At 42.3% G+C, this 12,757-nt stretch overlaps 1 protein-coding gene across 2 annotated transcripts in view; it reads left to right on the plus strand.

Moving 5' to 3' along the window:
* Positions 1-431: 431 nt before the first annotated feature.
* SHROOM3 (shroom family member 3) overlaps positions 432-12,757 on the plus strand; it is a 185,301-nt gene continuing 172,975 nt past the window's right edge. Inside the window, exons 1-2 of one of the 2 annotated variants that reach the window (XM_041757604.1) lie at positions 432-1,194; positions 4,831-5,034. The gene's annotated coding sequence lies outside the window, so the exon portion shown is untranslated. Of the gene's footprint in view, positions 1,195-4,447; positions 5,035-12,757 lie in introns of those variants that run through there. The other variant, XM_041757605.1, reaches the window with a different exon arrangement.

Here is a 12,757-nt window from a genome sequence, read left to right on the forward strand (position 1 = left end):
TCTGTGTGTGACTATTATAAATAAATTTTAAAAATTATAAAAAAAAAAAAAAAGAAAAGAAAGCAGCCCAGAGGCCAAGAGGTTGTTTCTATCTCCTCCACTCATAAAATTCTTTCAATTCCTCCTGGAATGTTGAGGACAAACTTTTAATTTTAAAAAACATACTCTATATAGCATAATGTATAGAGAAGTTGAGTCACTATGTTGTACACCTGAAACTAATGTAACAGTGTGTCAACTCTACTCAAGTTAAAAAATTAAAAATAATATAAAGATAAAAGCATACTCTGTAAAAGTACTTTGAGCTTCTGGAGCATATCAGAAAAACATAAGGCCTGGCACATAAGTGCCCTGCAGGCAACCAAATCTACTATATGCAGTGGATGAGTCTACCTTATACGGCTGGAGAACAGTGTAACCATGATGCATGGCCACAGAGAAATTGAAAATAAGTGAAACCACATTTTCTTCATTATGTTGTAAGGCTTTCTCTCCACAGATCCTTATCTCTAACCACAAACAAGCACCCTACAGGAACATGTGCAAATCATTAAGGAAAAATACCAGTGGAAATCTGGTGTTCTGAAATCAAGCCTCTCTATCTTGGTCTGCAGTTTATCAATAGTAACATAAAACTCTCCTGCCTGTGGGTTTGTTTTTAAAAAGGTAATCCGAAGAAAACAGGATGTGGGGCAGCCTCCGTGGCTCAGCGGCTTAGCGCCGCCTGCAGCCCGGGGTGTGATCCTGAAGACCCGGGATCGAGTCCCACATCGGGCTTTCTGCAGGGAGCCTGCTTCTGCCTGTGTCTCTGCCTCTCTCTTCACTCTCTCTGAATGAATAGATAAATAAATCTTAAAAAAAAAAAAAACGAAAAAACAAGATGTCCCTGAGTAGATGAGCTACCAGCTTTTAGAGAGAAGGAATAGTAAAATGCCATATTTCTTTAAAATCTCATCTAGTAATCTTTTTTCTCTTTACCACAGATATTAGTGCTGTTCTGGATTAGAGTGAGGACTAGAGCCCAGGGATGATAAGCATGTTGTTCAAGGTCACTTAGCAGTTCAGTGGCAGAACTAGAAGGGAGAGGCCAAGCCCCACCTCTGGGTTCCACAGCACTGCTTCTAGATTAGATCATCGATGCGTCATTAAAGACGAATTGCGTAACCTTCTACAGCCAATTGCCAAGAAAGCCAGGTAGGAAATAAATGAGAAGTCTAAGATGTTTGTGAAAGTGTTCCGGATTCTCCATTAGAAATCTGAAGTTGAAGAAGCAGGAACTAGAAGATGGGGCTGAGGGCAGGGGTTTCTGGGGGCAGACGGTGTCCACCAGCAGACAGCGTGGTGTGGGTAATCTCTTTTCTAAATGAGGGGGAGCTGGTGCGCATTCCACCAAAGTAATGTGCAGTGACTGTGGCGGGCGTCACTTCCAGAATTGAGGACCTGAGCAGACGTCATTGTCGTTCTACCCATGAGTGGCCGCCAGACTATGACAGTGGGTGATAGGGACACCCAGTGAGCTGTCTCCCTTCACGTCCTGGTGCAGGTGGGAGAGTGATCATCCTGCCCATGTCACTATTACTGGGTAATATTTGAGCTCTTCCTGAGGGCTGGGCACTGTGCCAAGTGCTTTACTTATATTATCGTGTTTGGTCCTCACATCAGATTCTATTATCAGCCCCATTTCTGAGGAGAGAAAACAGGTTTGGAGAGGTTTAGTAATCAGCCCAGGGTCACAAAGCTGGAGAATGCCAAAATCAGAATTCAAATTCTCCTTGGCAGAGGGTAGTGGCCCAGGGTGGTGGCCCAGGGTGGCGGTTCAAGGCACAGGCTCTGCAGTCACGTGGCCACAGTGTGACTCCCGACCCAGCTGCCTGCTGGAAATTGTTCAACACATTGCTTAACCTTCCCAAGCCCCTGTGTCTTCCTCTGTGAAGTTGCAACAATAATTATAGTATTTATAGAATTGTGGTGATGGTTAGAGAATGAAACATAGTGACTGTTGGCATGTGATTAATTACCAGTTGTTAGCTGTAGTTCAGCTACAGGTTAAATCACATACAATTGCTATTGCAGTAGAACAAAAATGGTAAAATACTAACAATTTAATATGGCTCAATCTAATACCACATAGATATCCATTCTTTGTAAATATAGTAGTGTTCCCTATTCATCTCATAATTTGTGAAAAGGCAGGTGATTAAGTGCTTCAACAGAATTTTTTTCTTTTACTTGTCTGCTTCTTTTAGCTTCTCTAAAGAATCACATGGATAAGTCTTCTCTTCTAATGTAACAGCAGCCAGGAGGACCTTACCCAAAACATGCAGTTCCCAGAGCCACTAATCTGTTGAGGATATTGCCACCAGGGACTTGGAGGAGAGTGGGTTTGAAGTGAGTTTGGATTGCACAGAGCAGCACTAGGAGGAAAAGACTGATGAAATGGAGAGGGAGGAGATTTCTGGCTCCTTTAAACTAGTGTGAGTGTTCTGCTGTTTGAGGGAATGGCATTCCCATTGTAGATGGGTGATTGTGATAAACAGACATTTGTCATTCTGCCCCTTGGAGGCAAGCTCCTGGTCCACAGCAGGAGGCTGTTAACTTTGACACATTCAGAATGAATATTGTGGCCTGGCTGCTCTTGACTTCTGGGTTGGTGGGGGTAGTGTCTGATGGAAGGACTTGCAACTTAGTTGTGTTTGGGGAAGTTGCAGGGTGAGGAAGGAAAAACTGGGATAAGAATTTTGCCTTCTTAGAAGGAAAGACAGCTACTTTGGGGAGAATGCGTCTGTGGTGCAAGATCCAGTGGGATGTTTCTCTGCTCTGCAAGATGATTTTTCTGCCCAACACTGACTGCTGTTCTCATCCTGCACTTGCTTCAATCTTATTTCCTTCTAATTCACATTATAGAAATCTAAATAGCTCTGCAATTCAAGTGGAACATTCTGGAGAGACAATCTTTCTTGTTAATATAGTAACTTTTAATTTAATTTAATTTAATTTAATTTAATTTATTTATTTGAGAGACAGAGATAGTGACAGAGATAGTAAGAGAGAGAGAGCTCAAGCAGGGAGTAGAGGGAGAAGCAGGCTCCTCACTGAGCAGGGAGCCTGACTGGGGCTCAGTCCCAGGACCCCAGGATCATGACCTGAGTTGAAGGCAGATGCTTAACTGACTGAGCCACCTAGGCACCCCAGGAACTGTCTTTTTTTTTTTTTTTTAAGATTTTATTTATTTATTCATGAGAGACACAGACAGACAGGCGGAGACACAGGCAGAGGGAGAAGCAGGCTCCATGCAGGGTGCCTGACATGGGATTCAATCCCCGGTCTCCAGGATCACTCCCTGGGCTGAAGGCAGCACTAAACCACTGAGCCACCAGGGCTGCCCCCAGGAACTGTCTTTAAATAAAATTAGTCTCACCTTTGAAATGTGATCACATTTTCAAGGATTCTTTAGGCTTTTTTGGTGTCTAGAATGGAGATTACTACTATACTTAGAGTATATGCCCTGTGATTTCAGACTTCTGCTGTGTATGTCTGCACACACACAAGTGTGTATCTGGGGGCATGCTCCCTTTCTTTCTTCTTTTCTTCCACATCTAAAAATTAAAAGTGTTCTTAAGATTTTTTAGCAAGGTTTGCAGATTAGCCTTGGGTCCTATAATTTGTTTTTTTCTCACCACAGCAGCTGTTAACTAATGAAAATGCATTTACATACCCACACACTCAGACACACTTGGAGACTGTTTTTTTCTGTGTGCACTATTCCTTTTCTCTCTCTTTGTGTCTATGGTTACTGTTAGGCTGACCCATACAGTCTGGGGCAAATACCAAAACTTGAATCAAGTGCTACTTCTCCATACAGCTGCAAAGGATTGCAGTTTCAGAGGCTCAGATGATAGATTTAAGCAAAATTCCTCTAGCTTGTAGTTTAGGAAACCTATAAAGATTCTATCCACAAAGGTGAGCTCCATGGCATTTGACTGTACTGAATTTTAAAATGCAGTGCTCTAATGTTGTTTGTGTGTGTGTGTGTGTGTGTGTGTTTTAAATAAACACTATGTTCGTAAATTACTCTGTCTGGGTTGATTTTTACAGTATTGGATTTTTACAGTATTGAATTTTATTGTTGGAAACAAGGACCATTGAAAGATTTTTCTTAATTTGATTCTCCCTTGCCTTCTCCTGGTTTCTGTGAGAAGCTGTTGCTGGCAAAAACCATAATTAATTATTAAAAACTGAACTTCTCCAGGGATGCCTGGGTGGGTCAGTGGTTGAGCATATGCCTTGGGACCAGGGCGTGATCCCAGGGTCCTGGGATCGAGTTTCTCATCGGGCTCCCTGCGTGGAGCCTGCTTTTCCCTCTGCCTGTGTTTCTGCCTCTCTCTGTGTGTCTCTCATGAATAAATAAATAAAATTTTCAAAAGCCAACTGAACTTATCCAGCCCGAAAGGCAAGGGGTGGGAGGAAGAGCAGACAGGGGCACTCCATGATTAAAGCAGACAAAGCCGTTCATTCTTCCTTACCTTTGCTTTGTCATTAGGGTGCATGCTGTCGTAATGAGTCAAAGGACCCAGGGGAGACCCTGCGTGGGGAAGGCCCAAGATGGCTCACCCTTACCACAAGCTCTCCTTACAGCAGCTTGACAGCTTTCCCGGGGCGCGGGGCAGGACAGCGCTCGGCCCGGCCACTGCAGAAACCGGTTCCCGGGCACTTCCTCTTCCATGGGGGCCTGCTGCTGTCAGGCAGGCCGGCTGGCCATTGGCTGGGGGGAGGGCGGTAACCCGAACTGCCTTTTGTACTTGCCTAATCAGGGCAGCCCTTTGATTGCAGGTTCGGAGCAGAGGTGCCTGGCGGTGTTAGACACCTGTGTCTTAGCTCTGGCCTTCCGGGGCGGGTGAGAAGCCGTCCTTCCATCCCACCTCCCTCGGGTCACCGAGCCCCCTGGCGGCCCAGCGCGGCCCAGTGGCACGCTGGACAGAGATACCTAACAGATAACTGAGGATAATGGAAATGCTGGCCTAGACTTCCCTTAAGGTAAGTCCATTTTAAACCAGATCTTTCTCAACATTATTTCTACATTGATCATGACAGAAATGCCAGTATTGAGGAGGTAAATGAAAGAGAGGCAGGGAAGTTGTTTAGTGTAGACCTTTATGATGAAATTGCTGTGGTATTCAGCCACCAGATGCATTGGCAAAATGATAACACGGCATACATAATGATGTAAATGGGGGGCAGGGGGGCTTAACAAATTATTGTAACCCTTGCAGGCAGTTGACACCTAATTGTGCACTCCTTCCTATTTGATGAGAAACTCAAGTGATCATAGAATAAAGTAACTTTCAATTAAGGCCAGAAATATATATGCCAGCTCATACAATAAAATAAAGCTAGTTTGAGTATCTTGGCTCCTTTCAATTATGCAACCCCAGGATTTATAGTGTAATTCTGATTCTCACTTATTTTTAAAGCTGTCTTTAACTTTTCCTCTTGTGATATGAAAGCAGTTTTTCTTTTTATGGTTTGTTCAACATAGTAGAATCAGTGAATTTCACTTCAGTGAGGGGGTTGATTGTATCGGCTTGGCTCCCTTTGCTCATTCTGATGTTAAAAAAAAGGCAGGTTCTAAAAGCAAGCACCTAAATTTGAGCAAAGTGAGATACTTAGGAATATTAAGCTCTTTTTTAAAATTTTTTTATTTTTTTATTTTATTAAGCTCTATCTTGATTTCATTTTCCTTGTAGTTTGATTGACAGATACTTCAGGGATCATCCTGTCTCCCCTCTTGGATTGCTGTCAGCATACATGTAGTTCCAGGATTTAATAATTTGAAGTTGGTAAAAAAAAAAAAATAGTGGTTTGGAACCAGTGCTTATACCCCTGCCTGTTTTGTTGTGATAGGGAGGAAGTGATTTCCTCTTTGATTTTGATATTTTTAATGAAAACTCTCTATAAATGGGTAAAGGTCCATTTATAAATCCAAAGAGGTTCTGAGACTACTATTCCTACCATATGGATTCCAAAGATATAAACACCTTCATGAAACAAAGATTTCTTCATTTACCAATTCCAAATGGTTCTGTTCAAGTAGTAAATGATAATATAGAGAATAGATAGAGGTGGTAAAAAAGCAGATAAGCATTTAGAAACCCTTCACTTGCCATCTATGCCAATTATCCTGAAATAGATCTTTTTCTTCCAATATTTGTAGCCAGTTGGAAATTTCCATCTTTCTTGTCTGTTAGATAATTTGCTTTTATAAAAAACATTTTCCTACAATAAGTTCAACATCATAGTAATACTAAGTATAAGTACTAAAAATGACTGCTTGATGAATGAAAGCATCAGAACATTACCTAGGGACTGAAGCATGGTCATGGCACAGGTCTACAGTAATCATTTTAAATATAATATGTATGTATGCAAATAGCACAGATGGTTGATGACAATTAAAAAAATAGATTGGTTGGTAGGTAGATAGGTAGATGCCAAGTGAATTTGAGAGGTTAAAGGAGAAATGGGTGTTGGAAAGCTAAATAAATAATGTATATTTAGCATGAATTTAAATTTCAAAAATCTTCCGTTATGAATTAGAACCTAGAGAGTGTACAAACCAAGATGCTTTCCTGGGTTAAAGATAAGTCATTTTTGTATAGAGAAGGATAAATACTGACTTAGCCCCAATCATGATCTTAAAAACACACACACAAAACACTATTCATAAAACCCCCAGTGTTTTAAAAGGTACAGACAGGAAGAGAGAGCTAGTTGAAAAACTTCTTTATCTCTAATTAAAAAATAAAGTCACAGAAACCTCGCATTCCCTATTAAGAGTATAGAAAGCCCTTGTACATATCTGCAGAGTACCGGGGGACCCTCAAATATGAAATTTAACACAGTTGTTAATAACTAAGACACACACACACACACACACACACACACACACACACACACATTTCGTCCCAAGACCATTATCATTAGAGGGTTAGATTGGGGCAGGGAATTAAGTATCTTAAATTCATTTTCTTCCCCAGTGACAATTTTTAAAAATATCCTTTCTGCCTTTAAAAATAAAGTATCCTTTCTGGAGCTGTGGAATGCCTGCCCACCTTCCTGGAGTACAGCGTGGTGAGAGTCCCCTCTGGTGTTGTGGACAGCACACAATAGGGCATAATAGAGTGCACTCAGCCTTCCCTTCCCAGACACACATTGTGTGTCCCATTAGCTCTGCCTGAAATGTGCAGTTATCCAAATGATAGCTGCCTTTGTCAGGCAGTCTCTCCCTCCCCACTCTTGTCCTCTCCTTCTCCACCCCCTTCAAAATGGCCCCAGATCTCAGCCTTTTGCCCCTGACTTTGCTGAGCTGGGCAGGCCTGTGAGCTCAGAAGCTGGAATAGCTGGGTGAAATCTCCCTTTGCTCAATGGCCATGGGGACAGACAAGCAAGATGGGATTCCCTGGCACTAGACACATGGAAACAGAAGCATCTTCCCATGTTCACTCCTTAAATGTCTCTGGTTAATAGGAAAAAGTTGGCACTCCTTGTTAGGCCAAGTCTCTAGAAGGCATGTTTTAAACAACAACCACAGCAACTCCCAGCATTCCTAATGTTTACATTTTGGAGACAAGGGGGTAACTATACCACAGGACAAACCGATGGTTTTGGAAGAAGCAGGGACCGAAGCAGTCTCGAGTCATTTTGCCTCTCAGTTGGACAGATTAGATGAAAAAATAAATGTCAAATGATGGTGACAGTGACTGTGGTATTTGTAGCTTATCTTCTGATATCACTGGGGGAAAAGCTTTTTAAAAACTTGTGTGAACTGAAATGGGTAGGATTGCTCTGATGTCCTGTCAAGTGCAAGTGAGCACTGGTGTCACATCTGAAGTAGGATAGGACTCTGCTCGTACACTCCAGGCCTGGTTTTATTTTTTTATTTTTTATTTTTAAGATTTTATTTATTTATTCATGAGAGACACAGAGACATAGGTAGAGGGAGAAGCAGGCTCCTCACAGGAAGCCCGATGTGGGACTCGATCCCTAAACTGGGATCACGCCCTGAGCCAAAGGCAGATGCTCAACCGCTGAGCCACCCAAGTGTCTCTAGGCCTGGTTTTAAAGTGACAACTCTGGGGATGGAATTTAAATGAGCCTCACCCCGAAAAGCTATGGCTCTTTAGAATCACCTGGTTTTTTTCCCAAGTACCAGAGCTCCTTAGTGACCAATAAAGCTACCAGTAGATCTTTCCCACCAAAAACTGTGGTCAGGCATTCCAGACTAGCCCTCCACGGGTGGTGGTCCCAGCAATTAGGCCCTGAGGTCCATCTCCAAGTCCCTTCCTTATCTTTTCCCTGGCAGCAGTGAAGGCTGGTCTTACTGACCTGATATTTATGCAATGATTTCTCGGTTGTTTGTTAAACATGCCTCATTAATTTCTCTATCTGATGCATGTCGGTCAGTATCATCGTGGCAGTTTGGAAGAGAGAGAAAGATGACGAAATGGAATGATTTCTCTGATAGCACCGAGAAATTAGTGAGAGTGTAGAAACTTGAATGTTCCTTCTTTTTCTGTCTTTCTATCAAAAGAGAAATCAGGAAGCCTTAAACGTTGCCCACAGTAGTTCTTTCTGGGCACTAAAGATGCTTCAGTCCAGAAATAAGCTATTCTCTTAAATGGATTGTCCTGTGTCTGGGAGAGGGGGCCAGAGGCTTGAAAACAATAAAGCGCATTGGGTCATGGAGTGTGGTGTGTGTGTGTGCATGTATGCACACGTGTAGGTATATTTGTGCACCTGCATATGTGGGCACCCTCATGTTCACCCAAATGGCTCACAACCCCACAGGTGTGTTGGTAAAGTTTGTCCGAAGCTTAACTGGGAAGGACAGCAACCTTTTCCTAGAGAGGCCTGATCATTCATTTATAACAGATTTCAGCCCAGGGCCCCCTCACAAGGGAAACCAGCCGTGGAGCTGCGGGTGAGCTAGTCTGAGGGCGGCAGGCCCGCATTGCCTTCCAAGGTATTCCAGGAATGTTAATGGTATGCCTGAGTGGAGGGCTTCACAGCCCAGAGCTCAGGGCTGAGAACTCCTCTGTGGCCATCTGTTGAGGCTCAGGAAGTCTCATAGCAACAGCTTCTCAAGAATGGTGCCTTTTTTTTTTTAAATTAAAATTAACTAACACAAAACCCAAAACTGCTCCACTGCTCAAGAAGAATCGGGACAGGATTCAGATTCTTTCTACAGAATGATGAGCTTTTAAGGAAGAAAAGCCCCCACATCCTTAATTCCTGTTCTTTAAATGAGCAATTTGTACTTGGTTTTGAGGTCTTAATTTTTTTCCCCCAGGGTAAAATTCTTTTTGGAAAAAGGGTAGAGGTGAAAACACATTTCCAAAGCTGTGGAGAAATAATTGGCAAGGATGTAGTTAAGAAAAAAAAAGGTGGTTTGAGATTTTCCTGGTATTTGTTGTGTTTAGCCATCCCATCAGCCAGCGGCTGCATTTTTTTCCTCCGTAATGATGTGAGCTTTATAAGCCTGGCTGTTTAGTTAGTGAAATGAACTTCAGACAAAGATGCTAATTTTACTGTGACCATATGTGCGTTCCTTTTTTTTTTTTTTTAAGATTTATTTATTTATTTATTCATGAGAAACACAGAGAGAGAGAGAGAGGCAGAGACACAGGCAGAAGGAGAAGCAGGCTCCATGCAAGGAGCCCGATGTGGGACTTGATCTCTGGTCTCCAGGATCACACCCTGGGCTGCAGGCGGCGCTAAACCGCTGAGCCACCCGGGGCTGCCCCCATATGTGCGTTCCAATATGAGTCTCTTGAATCTGTGTTAACAGTAGCCCTTTAAAAAAGCGAGACGGGAAATAGTATTTATAGTTTGTTATCTTTCGATTGATGAGGCATTAAGTTAGCTACTTAGAAAAACCAAGTTTGTTCCTCAGATAGAAGACTGGAAAATGATGAACACCTGAAGCCTGACTAGCAGCTGTGTGTACAGGAGCAGGCACACTAGACAGAGAGACAAAGGAATTATATTCCAAACTCTGCCCCTCACTGGGCTATTTGAGGAAGGTACACAACCTCTTAGAGCATGTTCCTCATCTACAAATTGGATTTCTTGCATTGTTAGGAAGGTTAACTATAATCACATAAAAGGAACTCCATAAAAGGAACTCGGAAAATAATCCTTGAATCTGAACAGCACTTTTGAAGGAGTAGTCCATGCTGTCACTCTTACTGTTGTACAGCCCTGGGAAAATAAATACTTTAATGAGAACTTTATATCCTCTTCAGTTTTCAGTGCGACATTTTAAAATTTCCTTCCAGTCTCACTAGAGAAAATTTCCCAGGGGAGTACTAAAATATCCCAACAAACCATTGTGCCTATGCATGTGTGATTCTTGAATATAGTGCATACATCAAATACTTCTTTATAGTCCTGATTGGTAATGCATATTTCTACTCATGAAGTACTATTCAAATCTGATGTGCTCCCCAACCCCCCCGCCCCATGATCAAAGGGAATGCCACCAACTGCCAGGAAAAGGATATGGACTCCAAGTTTGGTTTTTGAAATGTAGGTTCCTTTATTTTTTTTTTTAAGATTTTATTTATTTATTCACGAGAGACACACAGAGAGAGGCAGAGACATAGGCAGAGGGAGAAGCAGGCTCCCTGCAGGGAGTCCAATTCAGGACTCTATCCCAGGATCCCAGGATCATGACCTGAGCCAAAGTCAGAATGCTCAACCACTGAGCCCCCAGTCGCCCCTGGAATATGGGTTTCTAAGAAGTCTTTCTTTCTTTCTTTCTTTCTTTCTTTCTTTCTTTCTTTCTTTCTTTCTTTCTTTCTTTCTTTCTTTCTTCCTTTCTTTCAAAAGATTTTATTTATTTATTAATGAGAGACACACACACAGAGAGGCAGAGACACAGGCAGAGGGAGAAGCAGGTTCCATGCAGGGAGCCCGATGTGGGACTCGATCCCGGGTCTCCAGGATAAGGCCCTGGGTTGCAGGCGGCACTAAACCGCTGAGCCACCCAGGCTGCCCCGAAGTCTTTCTTTCTATAAGAAGCCGGACCACTTTCCCCCTCTGTGCCTATTGCCTCATGTATAAAATTTAACCAATTAATATTTATGGAGTATGTGCCATGTGCCAGCTGTATTTCTAGGTGCTGGATTAGGGAAATCATGAACAAATACGGACAAAAATTCTTGTACACATTTTGGTCGAGGAAATGAGATAATAAGCCCCCAAATAAGTCAATTGTGTTGAAGGTTATAAAATGATAACTGCTATGGAAAAACATGAAGCAAGGAAGTATGGTCAATGATGAGTATATGCTGGCAAAGAGGGATATTGCAGTTTTCTAAAGCATCACCAGAGAAGGCCCCACTAAGGTGGGAGGAAGGAAGGAAGACTTGAAGGAGGAGAGAGACCAAGCCTTGGGGTGAGCTGGGGAAGAGTGCTGGAAGTGGAGAGAATAGCAAGTGCAAAGGCCCTGGGCAAGGGGAGCCTAATTGACTCATGTGAGGAAGAGGGGAGGCCAGGCCAGTGCAGTGCAAGGAGGGGCAGAGGTCCAAGCCCTCTGCCCATTTACTCTGAATGAACCCTCTGAACTTATTTTACAGAGTTATTAAGAGATTTCAATGAAATCATTTGTGTAAAGCCTTTAGCACAGTGCCTACAACACAGAAAGTTTTCTGTAATTGTTAGCTATTGTCTATTTGTTTATTATTACCACTACCTAGGATTTAAAGACAGAATGATGTGAGCACACAGAAGACAGCTTTGTTCAGTTCAAAATCGATTATTCTTAAGAGAATTAAACTCCCAACCTTGGCTCCCTAAATATTCAATTCTATCACCTAAAAAGGTCCCAATTCTCTATCTGCATACATACAGAGGGGAAAATGTACTTTTTAAAAACTGGCCTTGTTTCAGCCAGATCAGTGTTTCTATCATGAAAGTACTAAGACCATACTCTCCAGGGACAGGTGTATTTTGAGACATTTGGTTTAAGTTTCAGCTACAAAATCCTGTTGAATCCCATTGAATTCCCATGCTATTGCAATGTACTCATGTTTGAGTTTTGATGTCCATACCATTCTCTAGGCCACAGAATTTGAGGTGGGGAGGAACCTATTGCAGATATAATGAAAATGAGGAATTGAGGTCTTTTTCTTCTCTCCAGGGCCCAGGAGCAAGATTGGATTCCTGGGGCAGTTCAAGAACCCTCTCTCAAGATAATCTTCCTGGACACCTGTCCGAGTGTCTAGATTTTTTCTTTTAAGATTTATTTATTTATTTATTTATTTATTTATTTATTTATTTATTTATGATAGACATAGAGAGAGGGGGGAGGGGAGAGACACAGGCAGAGGGAGAAGCAGGCTCCATGCCGGGAGCCTGATGTGGGACTCTATCCTGGGACTCTAAGTTCGTGCCATGGGCCAAAGGCAGGCGCTAAATGCCTGAGCCACCCAGGGATCCCCGAGTGTCTAGATTCTATTGATCTCCTCCTTTAAACTGGAAGGATTTTAGTTATAATTTATGTCAAGTGATGACTAAGTCAGAAACGAGAAAAAAGGGAATTCTTTTCTCTAAGCATTTGAAGACCATCATTTAGAATTGGGGTTACCCTTGCTCCAGAACCAAAATAAGTGGCTTGGGAACTTATTGGACTAAGTGGACTATAGCTCACTTTTTCTTTTGAATGAACACTTGTATTATTATACTCTACATGATCTAC

The sequence above is a fragment of the Vulpes lagopus genome, chromosome 6 (genome assembly GCF_018345385.1).
Source record: "Vulpes lagopus strain Blue_001 chromosome 6, ASM1834538v1, whole genome shotgun sequence".
NCBI classification, from domain to species: Eukaryota; Metazoa; Chordata; class Mammalia; order Carnivora; family Canidae; genus Vulpes; species Vulpes lagopus.